This window comes from Schistocerca nitens, chromosome 3 (genome assembly GCF_023898315.1).
Source record: "Schistocerca nitens isolate TAMUIC-IGC-003100 chromosome 3, iqSchNite1.1, whole genome shotgun sequence".
NCBI classification, from domain to species: Eukaryota; Metazoa; Arthropoda; class Insecta; order Orthoptera; family Acrididae; genus Schistocerca; species Schistocerca nitens.
Genome location: NC_064616.1, coordinates 407,219,555 through 407,239,934, shown reverse-complemented (window position 1 = coordinate 407,239,934; position 20,380 = coordinate 407,219,555). Strand labels below are relative to the sequence as shown.

The window sequence follows — 20,380 nt, the reverse complement described above, 5'->3', positions numbered from 1 at the left end:
TGAACAAAAGAAATTTGTTAACATTGAGTGTAGATTTAAGTGCCAGGAAGTCATTTCTGAAAGTATTTGTATGGAGTGTAGCCATGTATGGAAGTGAAACATGGATGATAAATAGTTTAGACAAGACGATAATAGAAGGTTTCGAAATGTGGAGCTACAGAAGAATGCTGAAGACTAGATGGGTAGGTCATGTGACTAATGACGAGGTACTGAACAAAATTGGGGAGAAAAGGAATTTATGGTGCAGCTTGACTAGAAGAAGGGATTGATAGGTAGGACATGTTCTGAGGCATCAAGGGATCACCAATTTAGTACTGGAGGGAAGCATGCAGGGTAAAAATCATAGAGGGAGACCAAGAGATGAAAACAGTAAGCAGATTCAGAAGGATGTGGGTTGCAGTAGTTACTCAGAGATGAAGAAGCCTGCACAGGTTAGAACAGCATGGAGAGTTGCAAAGAACCAGTCTCTGGACTGAAGATACAAGAACACAGTGTTTATTTACTTACAATGGAAAATATGAATTCATGTAGTGTCAGACAATTGCTTACAACGCCATGTCATTTGATGACCTACACCTCAGCAAAAATTCTTCAAAAAGTTTTAGAACTAAGTGAAGATGAACAAGATTTGGTCATGTTATGGTCCAATACAAATTTCCCAGATGACCAAGAAAGAACTATAAGTGGACATCATGGATATTATTACTTGAATGGTTTTTGAAAGCCATCAAAGAACATGTTGCGATTCTTTCAAAATACATGGGACGAAAGTTAAAAAAACTTTGAGGTCTGTTAGTTTGGCTTTGTCTAAATCATTAAGTGAGAGGAGAATTTATGTCAAACAAAGAAAAAGCTTTGTACAACATGTGGTAAGATTTGTGAACAAAAAACTGAAATCAGTGATGGAAATGAAAGTGCTGCCAGTGACCCGGAGGTGACAGTTCATGAGTCAGTGCTAAAAAGTGAAAGTAATAAGGACGAATATACAAATTAAGTTGATTTGGGGTGCTCTCCCTTAGAACTCCAAATCACAGCAATGTCTCCTATGGCAAACAGATGCCAGAAAAAGGGAAGCATGCTTTGGAAGAAAATGTGTACCAGACACTGGATTGCAGCATTGAAATTTCTGACTGTAGGGTGGATAAAATGGATGATGAAATTGTTAAGAAAGATTTTGATGCCATGATATTGTTAATGAAAGAAAAAGTAGCTGGTGTAAGGAAATCTGAAATAATTCAAGTTTTAACTATAGCTCCTGCCTCTTGGTCAAAAGAAAAAAATATCAAAATTCAATGTTAGTGTGTATGCAGCTCGACAGGCACGGACACTGAAAATAGAGATGGGTATTTTATCAATTCCTAAGCCAAACTGAGGTAAAATGATGATTGATAAAGCTGTGAAGTTTGTCACTGATTACCAAAATGATTAATACACATAAATGTTACCAGGAGCAACGGAAAAAGGACAAAGTTAGCATTCAGAAGAATCTGCCTGTGCAAAAAAGGTCCTTTGCAACCTTAAGGAATGATATTATTGTTTTAAATGGGTAAACCCAAACATTAACACTGGTTTTCTAAATTTTGTTCACAAAGACAAAGTGGTGTATTTTAGCAGGCACTCATTCAGCATGTGCCTGTAGTATCCACCAAAGTGTAAAACTGCTTTTGGATGCAGAAAAAATTCAATAAAGATATAAACAATTTTTAAAATTTCTTGCATGTGACTCGGAAAACTACGACTGCAAGCTTAATCACTGCAATAGTTGTCCCAGTGATGACAAATATTTAGAATTTTTGAAAGAAATATGATCTTCCAAAGATGCTGATGATGAAATTGAGTACAGCCAGTCAATTAACACAGACCATTAGACTGAACTAGTAAAGCAATCTGCAACTGTTGAGGAATACACTGATTTGTTGTGATTTGTTGGTAACAAAATTACAGGCACTTAAACCACACTCATTTATATCTAACTGTCAGGCAAGTCCCTGAAAAATTTGAAAGAAAATCTAACCCCTGAAAAAGCAATTCTGTTAATGGTCTTTGTTGAAAACTACAGTTTTGCAATTCAGAAAAAAATATAAGTTAGCACTGGACAAGAAGCAGCTGTTCAGTCCATCCTGTTTGTGTTTATGTGATAAATAAGGAAAATAAATTGATAATACCAAACCATTGCTTTGTAAGTGATGATATGGATCACGATGTAGTATATGTAAATGCTGTTCCGAAAGAAATGGTTAAGGGGCTCCGGAAAGGCTCAAAATCATGAAAAGTTCAATTTTTACTTTTTTGCGTTTTCTGAATCTGCAGACTATTACCTTTTAATAGATATATAATTTATTCAATTCCGAAGACTACAACTACTTTTAAATTTTTTTTGAAATGTGTTCTACATGGGCGTGACCCACTGTGGCGCTGTTAAACTGCTGTCAAATGGTGTTATTATTAACGTCTGTGTTCATCAGGTACATTTTAGTGATGTGAGATAAAGTATGTGTTGTGGCTAACCTGTGATGGTTCAATATATATCGCTGGTGTGATTGTCGATTGTTTCATGATTATTTACTCTGTCGTTATCTCGAAAATATTCGTAATTGATTCTGTTTCTTGAGTCTCTGTTTTGTTGAAGTATAATAATGAGTAAAAGTAAAGTTATTAGAAATCCTCTGAAGGCTTTTAAGAAAAGGAGAAATGTTGGAAAGCCAAAGGTATTTAGAAATAATGGAATGAAGATAGGTTCTAACATGGTACGAGCGATGCTTGCTTTAGACAAGGAATGCCTTCGGGCTGCAGACAGGGCTGTAAAGAGTCTAGAAATACAAGCAAGAGTAAACAGGAGGAGGAACAAGAGGAAGCTGGAGGAGGAGTTTGCAGAGGATGAAGATAATCCATCCTATGGACCTGGAAGGCACTAAAAAGTTAATCCAATCTTTGTCGCTCGATTCCCAAAACTTTTATTTTCTCATACTAATTACATGTTTTCTAAGGATCTTCCAAACATATTTGTTTCAAACTTTCAGTAAATGTTACACAGTACCTTCTGCATAATTTAACACAGCCTTTTTCCAAAAAACTGTATATTTTTGAATATAGAAATAAAAAATTGCAAAAAAATGTTGTGAATTTTCATTACAATTGAAAAAAAAATCATCTTTAATAACTGAACTAAAATTTTGTAAAATCCCTGTGTTAATTTGTAGCCCATATTCCAATAAATAATCTGTAAAAAGTTCAGCTTCCTACCTCAAATACTTTGTGAGGAAAGATGTAATTTATAAGCGTTATTTTAACATTGCAAGTATAGGGCATTCCGGAGCCCCTTAAGTGGTTGGCTGAACACTACCCACAAGTCAAGAAACTGCATTATTTCACTGATTGATGTGCTGCTCAATATAAATATACAAAAAGCTTTAAAAACTTGTGTCAATACAAAAATGGTTTTCCCATTGCACTGAACATTCCTTTTTTGCTGCTAGCCATGGTAAATCTGTGTGATAGGCTGGGACGAACTGTAAAATGTGTATTGAGAAAAGCTAGTTTTCAACTAGAGGCTGACGTACAAATAACAACTGGATCAGGTGTTTACAGTTCCTGCAAGGATAACACTGACAAAAAAATTTTTTTTTTTTTTTTTTCATTTCTTAGAGAAAATCAATGTAGATTTCCTGTGGAAGAAACTTGAGAAGAGATTTTTGACAACCTGCAAAATTAATGCTACCAGGAATTTTCACAATTACAACCAATTTTCCTGTTGTCCATTACAAATAAGAAAAATAACTTGTTCTGAAAGGTCTTCCTTGATTTTCTCATTCAATGAAAATGCCCCGCAATGGACACGTACCCGTCCTCAAAAAAACTCTTTTGTGGCAACTGTGTATGATGACAGGTGGTACTTTGCCTTCATCAAGAATGTATGTGATGGAGGAGGAGATGCTGAACCACTTTTTCTCCATTCATCTGGACCATCAGTGTCATTCATTTGGCCTGAGTAGGAAGACTATTATTTTGTGCCTTTGGAAAACGTTTTATGTACCTTGGGTGTACCTGAATCAAGCACACTTAGAAGGAATGGATTACTTTCATGAAAATTATATGAAGTTAACAGAATCTAATTTCTCACAAAGGATTCAAAACAAAGACACTACTGAAACTATCAATTGAGAACTCCAAGGATCTTCACTGCTGAACATGTATGTTTTAAATCTAAACATTTGTCTGTGTAGAATAATTGTCATTTAAATATGCTCATTTGATACCCCTAAATAAAGTTAACATTAGTACTGAAAAATATTTCAACTAAAACTACAACTTTTGGCTCTGTGCTTTTATTATTTTAACAAAACGTGAGATGTACTAAACATGATGTGCTTTAAAAGAACTACTGAACAATGTTACAAATATTTTAAGACATAAATTAAAATCCTATGTGTGTCACAACCCATGCCTTTTTTTGTTTTTAATCACATCATATTTGAGCTTCAATAAAAAAACTGGCCTGATAACAGCTCCACCTAAAAGTGTTTTGAATATTTAAGAAATCATTGTTTGGGCCATAACAATTTGATTTTCAATGTCACCATAAATCAAGCCAAGTTACCAAATATTTTTTCCCCACAAAGTTACATTCTTTTTCTGATATCTGGAAAAATATGATGGTGATTTTTTGAAAATTAGCAAAGTTCTGGGTTTTTTTCCTAAAGTAATGCAATCCAAATAAAAAGCTTCAGACACAGAGTAAGCTTTTCGAATTCTTAACCACATTTTTCTTAAAAAAGTATATGAAATATATGGAAAAAATTTGACACTGGTTAATAGCTGGAAGAAAAAAAAAAAAAACCTAAGGCAGTCGCTGCCAGGCGTGGATGAAGTTAGTAGGAATGGCCCGTTTTTCATTATAGTTAAGAGGATTTTGATTTCAAATGTGTGTGTCCATTCACAACAATATCATTAATATTTTTATATTATTAGAAAGCCTACAACCTTGGGAATCATTTAAAATCAAAACTAGATTCCCAGTAGATTGGAGAAATGTGATAAGTGTTTTTCAACATGCCTATAATTTTTTTTCTAGAAAGTTTAAAGTGACCTACATTAATATTTTTTTGTAGTTTTCTTTGTAACTTTACTGCTTAAATAAATGCATTCTTGTTAATTATATGCCTTTCTTAATTTCTGAAAAAAAATCCAAATCAAAAGCTTCATATATACCTGGGTTATGAGTATTTCTGTAGATAAGTACCACTTTGCAAGGATGTGCCTGCAGATACCAATATCAGGACATCACTATATTGAAAATTCAATAAAGAATAAAGTTTTAGGCCAAAAAGAATTTCCAGAACTTCTTATGTTACAAGTATAAGCAAATATACAAAGTTTCATAAAAATCAGAGATGTCGGGTGCATGACCTGAGTGATCAGATGTGGAATTACCCTACATCCATATTTGAAATTGAGCACTATCTCAAATTGGGCTGCAATGGTCTAGTGGTCGAAGAACTTGACCCCAGCCTTGGGGAACCTGGGTTCAAACATGGGTAGGGGCAGCGATTTCTGCTCTTCTTTTCCCTCCAGAATGGCCCCAGGACCACTCTGTCTACTGTCAAATTGAGTATTGGGGATCTTTCCAGAGGGTAAAATGCGGTTCAGGCAAGAAACTAGCCATCCATCCCCTCCTAATGCTGTGGTGGATAGAAGGGCTGAACTGTACCTGCGCTCTGAACTATAATCTGTTCATGGACTTGCATCACATGCTAGCTCAGATTCAACAATGATGGAGGCTGGGTTGTAGCAGCTTTGATGAACGAATAATCTCAGCCTTTCCAATAACAATTTGGGGACATCATAAAAAATACACACTAAGATGACACAATGTGAATTTTTGTACTGGTTTCTCCTGAGTATTATCTACTGGACCAACTCACTCAGTTTATTTTCTAATTTTTATGCTTCTTTTAACATTACATACTTCTGACACCAATTCTTTTACACATTTCCAAAAGCTCAGTAATAGTGCACAAATGCAATGCAGTATTACTCATTTCATAGACTTCAATTATGTACTATGACAGCTCAAGCTCTCTTTGATTTAGGATGATACATTTTCTTCCATGTCTCACTTCTTGTTTTGATTATACACAAGTTTTTAAACTATGAGCTTATCATTTTTCACTTTTAAAAGAGAGCTAAACGACAGTATTCTTTCCCTATGTTCTTTCTGTAGTTGGAGTGCTGGAACTCGTCTGATTCACCTTAACTGCTGGGGCTTTCTCAAGAATTTCATAAACCAATTTATGGTGGTGATGTAGCAGTTGGATTATTTTGTTTCAGGTATAGTTCTGTATAAATAATTAGGATGAAAGGAATGGAAAGTAAACAGGATGGGAAAGAGGTAGGGAGAAAATAATCAATTCCAGCTGCAGAGGACATTGCAGCAGTGTAATGGTGAGAGTTGAAAATTTGTGCCAAAGTGGGACTCGAAATCGGATGCTCTGCTTCTCTCTGCAACAACCACTGCCTATTAACCCCTACCCGCAGATTTCTGATTACTGTAGTATTGGTTATGCATCCACACTTAAACTTTTTCATCAAACAGCTGTTGCACCCACAGAATTCTAGATATGAGTGGTATCTGTTGTATCAGACATATCCAACAGATGAGCCGCCACTGACATTGATAACTATAGTTCCCTTTCCGACAGAATGGCTACTTACTATATCAGAATATCACAAACGTATGGTGATGCTTAGTTTGTCACATCAAACTATTCACCTTACCATCTTTTAGCAAAGAGTTATGTATGATCTATGTGGAACACAGAATTCCAGTACTTATGATTGCAGGAAAAACACCAGCATCAGTGCTATTAATCAATTTTAAACAGATAAATATAGCAAAAGGGGCTACTTGTATCAAAGACAAATTCAAGTTGTTATTTATTAAATATAAGAAAGTACACTGTTTGTAATACTGCATCAAAACTCTTTGCCTGATTTATGTGTCAATCTTATTTCTCTGTCAATTCTGTCCCCATTCACTTGGATCTCAGTTACACGGCACAAGTGGGCCAAATGAAATATTTGTTTCCAAAATCCAAACTGTGAGAATTTTAGTCTAACTATAGAATGAATTAACTCCTCTATTTTCATTTCTTTGTCCCTATTTCCCCTTACTTTGTTTGTGGTTTCTGTACTGTACTTCTAGGAAACTTCACTTTTTCTGTAACTGCACTTTATAAGCCTTCGTTACAAGGTAGGTTATATTTCTGCTCCATTTACTGTTATTCTGGTACTGTCATTCTACAAGTAGTGAACTAGCTATTACACCACCAGAGTGAATAAAATGGATGCAAATATAAAGCATTACAAAGAGTAGTAGGCCATAAAGCATCACAAAGGACGGTTCCAAACTGTTAATGTTTACCGATTACAAACATACTAGTTAGTTAGTTTCATGTTCTACAGATAATCATTTGAATGATTATTTTATCAAAATGAAGTGGGATAAGTCAGTTTACAGGATATCAAAATGTATCATAAAGGTCATTTTTCTCTCTACTGTTGTAGTTCTTAAATTGTGATAGATTGTTTATGATAAAACTTCATTAGTGAAAATATGTAGAAGTGATGGCGCAGTTAAAATGCCTATCTCCTTGAAGAGGTACATACACGATATTTGTGCGTGACCACCGCACATTACTCTTACTGCTTGCTTTTGTGCAATCAATACTTTCTTTGTAAGTGATGAGTTGCCCCAGAGAATTTTCCCATGTGACACTGAGTGGAAATTAGCAAAATATGTCAGGAGGCTGATATATCTGTTTCCAAGATTAGCAATTAGCTGAAGAGCAAAAGTAGTAGAACTTAATTGTTTGAGAAGCTTAGTAATATGCTTGGTCCAGTTCAAGTTTTCATCAATGCTTACACCCAAAAATTTGGGGCATTCTACCCTACTTCCTGGTTCCTGTTCATGTGCTACATCAGTTGTTGGTATGACTATTTTTTATACAGAACTGAATGTAGTGTTTTTTTTTTAATTTATTTATTTAAGGGAGATAGGGAGAGTCCATTTTTAGAGAATCACTTAATAATTCATTGGAAAATATCGTTTTCTAATTCTTCTGTTGCTTTCTCTCAAGTGGGATTTACAACAACACTAGTATCACCTTCAAAAAGTACCAATTTTGCTTGTTGAATGTTAACTGGAAGGTCATTCACATATACGAGGAATATGAGTGGACCCAAAACTGTACCCTGTGAGACTCCCTTCGTGATTTTTATCCCAGTCACTAAAATTTTCAAGCTTTCTGACACTGTCTGAATTATTCAGCACAACCTTTCACTTTCTGTTTGTCAAGTACGATTCAGACCAGCTGTGTGAAAAGCCACTAATTCCATGAAACTTGAGTGTCATTCTCAGTCAAGCAATCTTTCTGGAAACCAAACTGTGATATGCTAAGTAAGTTGTTTCTGTTTAAGTGTGCAACTACTATTGAGTACATTACTTTTCCAAATATTTTGTGAAAAGACATCCGCAAAGAAATTGCACAATAATTGTTTAAGACTGTCTTGTCACCTTTCTTATGAAGTGGTTTAATAATTGCACATTGCAACCTGTCTGGAAAAATTCCCTAGGCCAAAGATCAACTGCCTATATCACTCATGACATTGCTTATTAAGTTGGAACAACTTTTCAGAATTGTGTCAGAAAATCCATCAACCCCCCACAAGTTTTTGTTTTTTAGAATTTTTATAATTATATTAAGTTCAGTGAAGGATGTTGGTGCTACTTCTAGTTGCTTAAGGTTTTGTGGAATGACATTTTTAATACATTCTCTTACCTCTTCAATTGATCCATTTAATCCTCTATTTACTGCTACATTTAGAAAGTGATTGTTAAAAGTACTTGCAGCTTGTGAATTATCAGTCAAAACACTGTCATTTAGTTTAATTGTTATAGAATCTCATACACTGACTGGCTATCCTGTCTCCCAGTTGACAATGTCCTCTATAGTTTTAATCTTACTATCTGCATTATTTGTTTCTGTCATGACATGTATACTTCTGGATATTTTAATGGCTTTCCTTAAAATACTACAGTATTTTTGTAGTATGCAAGTAATGTCAGATCTTGACTTACTCATATTGAGTATAAAAAGCTTTCATATGGGACACTGCTGTTCTTAACCTACACATGTGATCATCCAATGATATTGAAGGAAAGTTATAAAACTGGAATGCTTGCTGGTATTGTTAACATAATTTTCCACTGATATGATACAAATTCGACCATTATTAGGATGTAGTTAACTGCACTACATTATTAATCTACTAGTTACAATAATAAAGGGGCAAAATTAGTGATGTTTGTTGTTGATAAAAATGTGGGGAGTTTTTACTGATCGATATCAGTTGCACATGTTTAAACTTTGTTTAAACTGTGCTTTATTTGAACAGTTTAAACAGAGTTTGAAAGACTTTTTGATAGGCAACTCCTTATATTCTGTAGATTCATATCTTAACAGCAACTGTTAGACTAGCTGAAGTACAAATGTCTGTTAGATTTCAGTTTCACTTGGTCACAACAGCCAAGATTACGTATTTTGTGTATGATACATATATGAAATGAGCATAACTATGTTTCATTCTGACAGTGTATTAATTCCATAAATATTAGCAGTTCCAATTTACTGTGATGTATTTATATATTTTGACAATCTTGTGACAAAAGAGCACAGAAGTGAGTATTATATTCCAATGTTCTTTTTTTATGCTATACTTTATGACTTGTTTCACACCCACAAGACTCATCTCATCTTTGGGTCTATGGAATGAAAACAGACTCTAATCCGATCTCTCATTAATCTTAGAGTGACCAGTTTTATTTGGTGTGATATTTCTTCTTCGCTACTTAAGTGTGATTTGCTCTGTTCTTTGTATCTGACTTGTAGCTAATGTGCCAGGGCGATTGTCCGCACTAACTGTAAAAAAGTATCAAAATTTCATTCTCTCATCCACGAGTGTTATTTTGGATACCTCATCGAACCAATTTCCTATAGGACAAGCATGGTGATTTTTCAGTTACATCCCAAACTCACAACAGAGTGCTGTACTGGAACTATGGACTGCTCCATCAAACAAACGTTGCTTGGACCATTTTAGCAACAGAGTGATCTCAGTGTGTATCATTGTGTAGTGAATGATATGAAATAGGCCAGTGACTCCACAGACAATACAAAGCAGGTTTCCCTGGTACATGACAGCATTCATGTGACTTGATTCTGATTTCCACACAATTTAACAACATGACAACTCCCCAGTCAATACCCTTGTGCTTCTGGACCAGGAACAGTGCAACTGAATCCATTTCTCCCATTATGTGGAGCACAGCCTGCTACGTAATACAACAAAAATTCAGTTTTTCTCACATGGCGTGCATGATCAATGGGATCCTGTGTGCTAACACCCTTTGACCACATAACCTAGCACCATATGAAAATGTTTCCCACAATGTGTCGTCATCACGATATTCACCATCAAAGTTACCTCCATTTCAAGTGGAATATCCACAGACATGATTTGCTATTGCAGAGATATTTTCACTGGTCATGATCCAGTAAACAGTTTGTCAAAGTTTTCTGTCTTATCATGGAGTGTTGGTGACAATGCATTCCCATAGCTATGTGATTCTATCTCCTCCAGCCACGGGCAAATTTGACATAGCTAAGGCTGCTTCATGACAATGTTTGTCCATATCACCTAAGTAACAGACATGGTGGGTGGTTTATTACTAGAAGTTGGATGGCAGAATGCTGTTCCAGTTCTGGAGGCATCTACCTGAGTTAATTGATTCAGCACTAACACTGTGGACTATATGGTAAAATAAATTGCTTGCGCACATAGAAGTTTACAAGATTTCTTTTGAAGGCGATACACGAGAGCACAGGTTACTTGTAGTTTATCAGATTTTTGCACTCACAGAACAGTAGCATTACTACAATGAAGGTAGTGACAGTTACAGTGACAGCAGCCATTCACCTCTCCAACATAGCAATAGGTGGTCAAAGAGTGCCAAGCACACACAGAGGGACATGACAGTGCCATAGCAAGTGAACAATGGCTGTTCACAGGAGTCCCAAACATCAGCTGTTTCCGGTACATGAGCCCACAGCTGACAATAATCAGAGTTCTACCTACATCTGAGAGAGAGGACATAGTGGTACTGGTTCCACATATATTTTCACAATAGTGCTCACAAGTGCTCTGCATATTGCTCCCACCCAAATTCCAGATGCAACATCCACTAGGTGCTACGAGTTGCAGCACATTTCAGGAGCACCTACATTCAAAATGATTGAGCCCCACTAGCATAGCTTGGATCTCCCAGGACAGCTGCAGGTTATATGTTCTCGACACAAATGTGAATCACTATTCCCTTGTGGACACATGCAGGGAAGTGAGCATGATTACAAACGCATAAAAGCAATTTTTGATATTCTGTGACCATGTCTAATTGCCACAATCGCCAGCGGAGCAGATGGAGTTAGTTACTGCACAGACAGGCCTTGTCTCCTATGACTGCAATGATCTGTTGCCATGGTGACTGATGGTGTTGGACACAGGCTTCCATCCACAGTGTATTGTCCATAAATGTAACAAAATGAGGAGGAACCACACAAGCAGACACTGTGGTAGGTATAAGACAACAGGATTCACGGAATGTATATTACAATTTATTCTGTTCATACAGGAAATTAAATACATTGTACAAAGTAAACAACATATGATGCAAATGCTCAAGATTGTTCTCTTTAAAAAAAAATGGCTCTGAGCACAATTGGGACTTAACATATGAGGTCATTAGTCCCCTAGAATTTATAACTACTTAAACCTAACTAACCTAAGGACATTACACACATCCATGCCCGAGGCAGGATTCGAACCTGCGACAGTAGCGGTCATGCGGTTACAGACTGAAGCGCCTAGAACCGCTCGGTCACACCGGCCGGCTGTTCTCTTCACTTTTTTACGTTAGTTTATCAGATTTCAAGGGTTCAAGCAGACACAACTCAGATTATAGCTGAGCAGGCCTACAACTGGTTCAATCCAAACAGTTTCAATCTTAATGTCACAAATACTCACATTATGCAATGTTTTGGGAAAAAATAGGCCATACACTAAATGAAAGCTGGTGTGTAAAATTCCTTGGACCCAGCTGGGCAACAATTAAAATAAAGTCAACACACAGATAAACTGGATAGGCTAAGTTCAGAATGTTTTATGCTTTACAAGCATCTATCACTGTACTGACCTAAAGCAAAGAATGTTGACGTCCGCATATTTTTACTTCCTGCTATCTCAGGAAATTATCTTCTAGGGCAGTGAACCCAAAGTAAGTGAGTGATTATCCAACAGAAAGGAGCACTCAAAATATTGTGTAAAGTAGATAACTGCTCATTCTGCAGAGGACTTTTTAAGGGTTTTGGAATTCTTACATTCACATGTGAGTAAATTTACTCCTTGATGATTTTTGTTGCCAACAACAGTTTTAGCTGAACTGCTATCTACACAGCCACAACACAAGACAGGCACGTAGTTTGCAGGTAGACTTTCAGAGTGGGGTTATGTACTCTGAGATAAAGGCATTCAACAAGCTCTGAAACAACATAAATAAAGAAACTGGCAGCCTTTTACAAATTGTACCAAAAACTGAAAAACTATGCCATTAGCCACCCCACCTACAGATTATTTTAATATCTATAATTGTGGACTGAAAAGATCTGCCAGCTACACAGCAGGAAGTAGTGTTTGTTGTACAGCTGAATAACAAGTAGTAACGCATCGCGAAAGGACTGTTTACAGATCCGGGTACCTATTTTCTTTGAGAAATATCGTTGTAATTAAGTACATATTAAGCTGCCAATCAGAGATATGCAGCAGCTATTTAATATAACAAAGGGAGCAGCAGTTTTCCTTCTAATGACAGTATACCAGGTTAAATTTAGTGAGCATAAGCACAAATAGAGTTAAGCTTTATACTGATAGTTTATTTGAAACCATGTAGAATTAAAGGCTTGTTTGTATTTCACTAAAGTATACCTTAACTCATTCCTTATCCCTAAAGGTTCTCATTCATGAAATCTGTAGAACACCATGATTAACTGAATGAATAAATGAATGAATGAATGAATGAAACACTTATGAACCCTGCCTCCAACGTGGAAAGATGTTTTTGTCATTGGGAAGTATACCATCAATGAAGTAAGTGAAAATGAATGTCTTGTTTTTATGGCTGGGAGGAAATAACACTGAACTCTACTGAAATGAAAAGACTAGTGTTGTCAGTTTCTTCACCTCAAGGAAGACAAACATTCTCTTAGCGGTGCATGATACTTTCCTAGCTTCCTTCTGCTGCTATTGTAACTGGAAATTGGCATCTCATATATTTGAAGCAGTTTATCTGCTGAGCACATGTGGAGCATGGGTTGCAGTTCACTGGGTAATTTCAGTAAGTAAGGACTTCAAGTGTTTTGATCAATTCCAGAGTTTCTAGTGCCTCTGGGATTATACAAATTTTGACAAATGCTATACCACAGAATGTAGGCTTTCAATGACCACTATTCACACAGCTGTAGCAAATTTTTATATGGAAACATTTGAAGAAGAAGCCCTTCAGACAAAAATAAAAAGCCCTCATGTTGGTATCAGTTTACGTGGTTGATATTTTCATTACATGGCCTCATGGAGAATAGGAACTCTCGTAATTCTAAATTTTCTGAATAATGTTAATCCTAATTTTTGGATGTACAGGTGCTTAGAAAACCTAATGGAACTTAAGGACATAAGGTCTACAGAAACGTAAACACACAGATAGATACCTTCACAGAAATTCCAATCACCACCCCAAGCAGAAAAGAGGAGTCATAAAAACCTTGGTGGACTGGGCTGAAAGAATCTGTGAATCACAGTACTTGGAGGGCATGCTCAATCATTTAAGAACTACCTTCAGAAAAAACATCTATCCTGACAAAGAGATAAATATGGCACAACACCCTAAAAGGTCCAAAGCTTCTAATGAAAAAGAGCCAACTAAAAGGAAAATTTTGCCTCCATTTATAAAAACTGTCACAGATTGCATCAGCAGAGTACTCAGCAAACATGGAGTTGATGCAGTGTTGAAACCAAAAGAAAGGTGTGCGAATATTTGTACACTGCAAAGGACTTATGCTTGCCACTTGCACAACAGGAGTATATCAAATACCTGGTGCTACTGGTCAAATGTAAATATGAGCTACAAAAATAAGCACTGACCTCACTTTCAGGAACACAAGATGCATTGTTGCCTGTGCAATACAGATCAATCAGCAATGGCAGATCATGAGCTGGGACCAAGGAACCATAACATCCATTTTTCTGACACTATGGTTTTATCAAGATCTACTCATTAATATGGCCACAGAAATTCAAATGCATAAAAACAACTTTAACAGAAAAGGAGGAGGATTCAAATTAGACAAGTTGTGGGCCTTAGTGCTAAATACCAAACAGCACCAACTCTTCCCCACCACAAACTCCATAGCATACGTCAACATGACTCCGTGATCTCGGGCACCAGTCGACCTCACAAACTGAATGTTGTGTGGATACATATAAACAGTTTGGCTTCTTGAGCTTGCTTCAGGCTGTAACTGCTTTCTGAAATGTTAAAGCCTCTGATGATGTCTCCACCAGTAGAAGACGAAATGTTAGGCAGAAAATTATGCATTGGACCACAGCCTTATGCCCAGAAAATAATTATCATAAACAAAAAGACAAATTCTGCAGACAACTTAGAACCATCTGTGCATATAAATTTGATAATGCAGAGGTTAGTATTGTTGACTACTAGCGCATGGCTTGCAGTTCTTTAAAGTAACAGCATGTATGAAGAAAACACTCCTGTGGGGGTCAACGGAGGCGTCCTATCCCACTCGTCGGCTTTGTCCCGTGACGTAAGGGTGTTGTGCTGTGTGACGTCATGACGGCACGGACTTTAGTTTATGACTGTTGTGTTTGTAGATGTTGTCTTGTTCCTGTTGGTGGTGTCCTCTGATGGTGTGTGTATGGCCCGTGTGTTATGTGGTGTATTGGATTCATTTGGGTGTCCGTGCCTGAAGTGTGCATTTATCAGTTGTGACTGTTATAGAAGAACGGAAATTAGTTTCAGTGAGTTAAGAATTAAGTTTCCATTGTGTTTATGTCATTGTGGTGTCATTTGATGTTACTGGTTTGTTGTTTGTCGTGTGGTAAGTCGTTTAATTCAATTTGTGTCTTGTTTTGTTAGGTATGTATATGACTTCTAAGTTTAATAGTGCACGTCTGAAGGCTGAAATGGGGGACGACATGTTGTCCTTCATTAAGTTTCCTCAACTTTTTGGGCTTGTGGCGGAGATAGTGAAATGCGGCATATGCAAGCAGAATATGCGAGTGGTTTTTTTTTTTTATTTTTATTTTATGTATGTGTGCATGTGTGTGATTGGGGTGGCTGACCTAGTGTGTAGCGCCAAAACTTTTTGTGGTAAGTAGTCATTTTTTTGGGGGGTTTATTGTTTGCATGTTATGATGTTCAGTGGGGTTTTTATGTGTTGTTGGGTCAGTGTTATTTACTGCATATGTTGGGGGTTGATGGTTTGGTATCGGCACTTGTGGTTGATATATGTATCTTAGGGGAAGTACTCGATTTCAATTTTTTTGGTATCGTCAGTTGTATTTGAGCTATATAGGTCATGAGAAGTGACCGATTCCAATGTGACATCATCATCATCATCATCATCATCATCATCATCATCATCATCATCATCATCATCATCATCATCATCATCAGCTACGAGTGTTTTGGTATCGTGAGCTGCTGTTGTCCTATATGAGTCATGGGAAGTGAACGATTCCAAATAGTCGTCGTAGCTGTGTTTTGGTATCGTGAGCTGCTGTTGACCTATATAGGTCATGGGAAGTGACCAATTCTAATTTGTCGTCGTGGCTATGTGTTTTGGTATCGTGGGCTGCTGTTGACCTATATAGGACAAGGGAAGTGTCCGATTCCCAATTTTTGTTGTTTGAGGTGTTGGCTTTGTGGTACTGACAGTTGCCGTGTGATTATAATTTTTGGTTTTTATTTGGTGGTATCGACAATTGTGGTTGAGCTACGTAGGTGAAGGGAAGTGACCGATTCCTGTCGATATTGTAAGTGTAGTGGTATTTGGGAATTTTGTAACACTTTTATGTCGTCGTTTTGTATGGTTTGGGATCGTGGTGTGTGTCTGTATGTGTTTATATTTAGTTTGTCCCCACCCAAAAACCCCCAATTTCTCGTGCTGGTCTTGTTAGTCTGATTATGTTTTTGGAGGGACACGTGTTTGTTGGTTTTATATGTATTTTCGTGTTTGTTGTGTTTATGTAATGACGTCATAGGCGCCATATTGGAGACGTTGAGAATGGTCGTTTCCGCCAATTTGGTGATGTCATGAGTCAAAGCTGACGGGTGGAATCGGACGCTTCTGTAATCCCCTCGTGTGGTTGTTTATCAGTAGTTAGATGCTTTTGTGGACAGTATTAACTGCAAAAAGAAGTTATTCAAATAGACAAATATAAGCTATTAAATCATCTAAGTTGTTGTGCCATGGAACTCTTCTTTGAACCTTCACTGTATCAATGTTTTGATCCCACTGCTTGGATCTTTCTAATGCTGTGTTACATTATTGGGCAGTTTTGCTCTATGATTTCACTGAATCTGCTGTAAACTTAATGACAGACCATTGAGAGCATATGAAATGTAGGGTATTGTCCATCAGTTTTGACCCATAATATAACAGTGTGTGTTAGGTGACATGTTTGCCAGCGTACTTCAAATGGACTGTGTTTAAATAGGAAGATATGAAGTACTTTGTCGCACTGTATTGTTGAACATCAATGCTTCGAATCTGCGTTCAAGTTATGTAAGTGCACAACTGGATTGGTGTGGTGCTATTTGTTAGGTGTTGTGTATTACTGGTATGTTTCATACACTGATAAGCCAAACACAGTAACAAAAGTATATGAGCGGAGCAGTCACACACGAGGGATCGTCCTAGTAAATATATGAGCTGCAAATCGGGTAATCCGTTGTGATAAGCGACTTTGACAAAGGGTAGTTTATTATTACACAGAACCTGTGAACTAGTCTGTCAAAAATGGTGAAGCTGGTTGAATGTTCACAAATGCTACTATCATGAGCATCGGCGCAAAGATGTAAAAGGACAGTGAAACTACCACCAGGCACTAAATGGTTGGACGTCCTCGACTCATCACAGAACGTGGGGTTCAGAGGCTTGTCTGCTCCGTAAAGTACGATAGACGGTGATCTGTGGCATCTCTACCAAAAGAGCACAGTGCTGGTGCACGTGGAAGAGTTTCAGAGCACACTGTATGTTGTACATTTTTGAAAGTCGAGCTCTGCGGCAGACCACCCCTACGTGTACACATGTTGACTCGATGAGATTGTCAATTATGATTGGAATGGGCACAGCACCATCTGGATTTGACTGTCAATCAATGGAAAACATGTTGGCTCTTTGGGTGAATCACATTTTTGGTACACTAGGTCAATGGTCATCACGACAAACACCATCATCAAGGTGAATGGCAGCTCGAAACATGCAGCGCGCCACAGATGAGGGCTGTTGGGAGCAGTATTATGCTATGAGAGGCATTCTCTTGCACTTTTCAGGTATTGTAGAAAAGCTGCAAAAATGTTTCCCTAAAACTGGTGTAGCACCAACAATGAATTATATAGCCAGCACAATGATACTGTGGCCCACAGCAGAGCAATAAGTCAACTACACGACACAAAAATTACAAAATATGAAGTTCGCAGGCCTATATAAGGTGCCAGTCTGTTCTAAAGGCACGAATCGACAGGTCAATTGAAGTTTTCTGTATTGCCAGATGGGATTATACCATGTACGTTATAATTCTGCTGAAGTTTGTTCTTTAGCAGGGAGGCTTGTGTAATGTTAGTTTATGAGCTTTTATTAGAGGACACACTTATTTGTGAGATGGTTGCGACTGTGTTCTGCCGGGTAAGCATGTTTTGTAATTATATTTGATTTTAAGTTATGCTGCACATATACTAGGAATCAGATTATGCATTGTGATTAAGAAATTCGTCTATACTACAACATCTCTCTAGTTTTTCTTTCAACTTGGGTATGTTTCCAACCAGATCTTTAATCTGTGATGCCACTGTACAGAACCCCTTCTGCACCATTGCCCTTCCCCCTTTTGTTTTTCATATTGTTTATTGAGCTTCCTCCGGATGTTGGAATGAACTACTGGTTTTGAGTAAGTTGCTGGTTTTAGTAACAAAGCACATCATGGAAAAAAACATTGCACAGTTGTTTTAAGGATTTGAAGATTTCTAAATAGATTTCTACACAAGTGCCTAGGATGGACTCCCCACAATTCTAATAGTGTGCTTCTATGCATAGAATACTTTTTTGTTTTGTGGGAAGAAAATACTATGGAAGTCCCACTTCAATCTGCTGTTTATATGCAGACCCTTCTGCACTGTTTTAGTTAGATATGACATTATCCATTCGTTTGATATTACAATCAATTCCAAAAAACCTAAGGTTACCCACGAGAATACTATGAGTAACACAGTCAAATGCTTTAGATCGATCACAGAAAATACCAACTGGTGCTATTTTATTATTCTGTGCTTGTAAAATTTGGTGAGCGAATGTGTCAATGGCGTCATCAGTTGGCCAAACTGTGATTGTTTGACGATATAGTTGGGGTGCTATTCTAGAATACACGATCATATAAAAAAATTTTGAGAAAATGATGTCAGTGGTGAAAGAGACCGTTAGTTACTGACATCTCTACCACATTTCTTATAGAGGGATTTACAAAAGTTACATTTCAGTCTCTCTGGAAAATGCTCTGAATTAATGATGCCTTACATATTTCAGAAAGACAGTAGTTATTTTACGGGAACAAGTATTCAGTAGTCTGTTGGAAACACCATCATATCCAGATGAGGATACACATGAGGATACTGGTGAAGAGAATGTTAAAAGCATGTTATGCCATTAAGGTTATGTCATTAGAATACAACAGCCAGTGTTTTGTAGTGACATACTATTCCCATATATACACAATTCTTAGCTATGCGATTCTTTTCTGGTGACGGGGACATTCATTACGGTGATTTGGAATTACACGAATGTTTACGTGGTACGCTGACTGCTAACCGAATTCTGTAGACAAAATGCTATAGTACAGCCAGTTTAACGGTGTGCTAACCATATCATGCACACTTTCTTCAGAAACTTGTTTTTCCCTTAGAATGGCACCAATAACTCTTTAAGAAGTTTACTTCTGGGGTTAACTATTAACCGTCTATTTTCTTCATTTTTCTTTCGCCTTTACCGCATAATATCTCTTATTCAAATTCATATTGGCGGTATAGCAATTATTCGTAACACATAAACGTCGTCACTGCTAATGTTAGGCTACTTCAATGATTTTCTGAAAAAAAGTTATTGCCATATTTGGTACTTTACTATATTCCGTGGGCTGAAAATGAAATTGCATCCTGGTGAAATCGGATAAGCAGCTGTCATTATAACAGAATAAAGTTTTGTTGTGAAAGTTTTGTTTTCCATATAAATTAACTATCGTGTTTAAATTAAACTCATTTCTTTCTCTTTAAGGCTTAAAAGTTACACGTCAAAATCACAGATGTATTTACGTGTGCTTATTACTTACAGTTCTACACCGTCACATACTCTTGTTTTCTTGCAGCAAAATTTTAACTTAGCGCCCTTCAAAATATCAACAAACTTTGACGGAAACTATTTGGGCAGAGATAATATACATTAATCACAGATTTTAGCAATACTAGCATTTGAAAACCTCAAATATAGAACCACGAAATTTACATCAGTTTCATCCAAGAATATACTTCACAAAAATAGTTAACATTAATACTTTCTATTTCCTATTTTCCCGAGTAATTATGAAACAAAAATATCAGAAAAAGTAAAAAAAGAACGTTGTAATAATTTACGACGAATCCCTGTTTATTGTAGCTTGATACAACCCTAGCTCCCAAAATAATTTATGTATTCTTTCACAGTAGGAGTTTTCAGGGATTCACGCTGGCTCCGTAGCAAAACGTAGTTTCTTCTGCTCAAGAACAATTAACATTTATGATATAAGTTTTCAGATGACGAACATTTTGATCGTGTACTGCTCTTTTTCTTTCCTTGTTTGCAGGAAACTGTCAAATTTGTAAAATATATCAGCTGTTTCATTTTAGCTTAAATTTCTGCATTTTCATAATCAGTACTGTAGATGAATT

The 20,380-nt window shown here is 36.8% G+C and overlaps 1 protein-coding gene across 3 annotated transcripts in view; it reads right to left on the bottom strand.

The window, feature by feature from the left end:
• The window catches only part of LOC126248344 (Bardet-Biedl syndrome 2 protein homolog), a 173,837-nt gene extending 153,950 nt beyond the window's left edge, over positions 1–19,887 (bottom strand). For all 3 annotated transcript variants that reach the window (XR_007545462.1, XR_007545463.1, XM_049949253.1), the window contains exon 1: positions 19,786–19,887. The gene's annotated coding sequence lies outside the window, so the exon portion shown is untranslated. The remainder of the gene's footprint in view (positions 1–19,785) is intronic.
• Between the last annotated feature and the right edge of the window lie 493 nt (positions 19,888–20,380).